Raw genomic sequence first — 719 nt, 5'->3', positions numbered from 1 at the left:
ACAGAGATCATTCTGTCACTTTTTAAAAATTAATTCATTTTAATTGGAGGCTAATTACAATATTGTGGTGGTTTTGCCATACATTGACATGAATCAGCCATGGGTGTACATGTGCCCCCCATCCTGAACCCCCCTCCCCCTTCCCTCCCCCCGCATCCCTCTGGGTCATCCCAGTGCCCCAGCCCCGAGCACCCTGTCTCATGCATCGAACCTGGACTGGTGATCTAATTCACATATGGTAACATACATGTTTCAGTGCTATTCTCTCAAATAATCCCACCCTCGCCTTCTCCCACAGAGTCCAAAACTCTAAAAATATGGAATGCTTCATGAATTTGCCTGTCATCCTTGCACAGGGGGCCAAGCTAATCTTCTCTGTATCGTTCCAATTTTAGTAGATGTGCTGCTGAAGTGAGCTATTCTGTCGTTTTTGAGACTGTATCATTTCAGACTCTTTTGTTGACTATGATGGCTACTCCATTTCTTCTAAGGAATTCTTGCCCGTAGTAGTAGATATAATGGTTATCTGAGTTAAATTCAGCCATTCTACTCCATTTTAGTTCACTGATTCCTAAAATGTCGACGTTCGCTCTTACCATCTCCTGTTTGATCACTTCCAATTTACCTTGATTCATGGACCTGACATTCCAGGTTCCTATGCAATATTGCTCTTTACAGCATGGGGCTTTACTTCCATCACCAGTCACATCCACAGCTGG

The 719-nt window shown here is 43.5% G+C and overlaps 1 non-coding gene across 1 annotated transcript; it reads right to left on the bottom strand.

Annotated features, from left to right (window-relative positions):
* Positions 1 to 311: 311 nt before the first annotated feature.
* Positions 312 to 417, bottom strand: LOC139039252 (U6 spliceosomal RNA). Its single transcript, XR_011492575.1, has one exon. It is a non-coding gene; the product is annotated as a U6 spliceosomal RNA (small nuclear RNA).
* Between the last annotated feature and the right edge of the window lie 302 nt (positions 418 to 719).

This window comes from Odocoileus virginianus, chromosome 17 (genome assembly GCF_023699985.2).
Source record: "Odocoileus virginianus isolate 20LAN1187 ecotype Illinois chromosome 17, Ovbor_1.2, whole genome shotgun sequence".
Classification (NCBI taxonomy): domain Eukaryota; kingdom Metazoa; phylum Chordata; class Mammalia; order Artiodactyla; family Cervidae; genus Odocoileus; species Odocoileus virginianus.
Note: the sequence above shows the minus strand (reverse complement) of the source record. Positions and strands in the feature narration are given on the sequence as shown.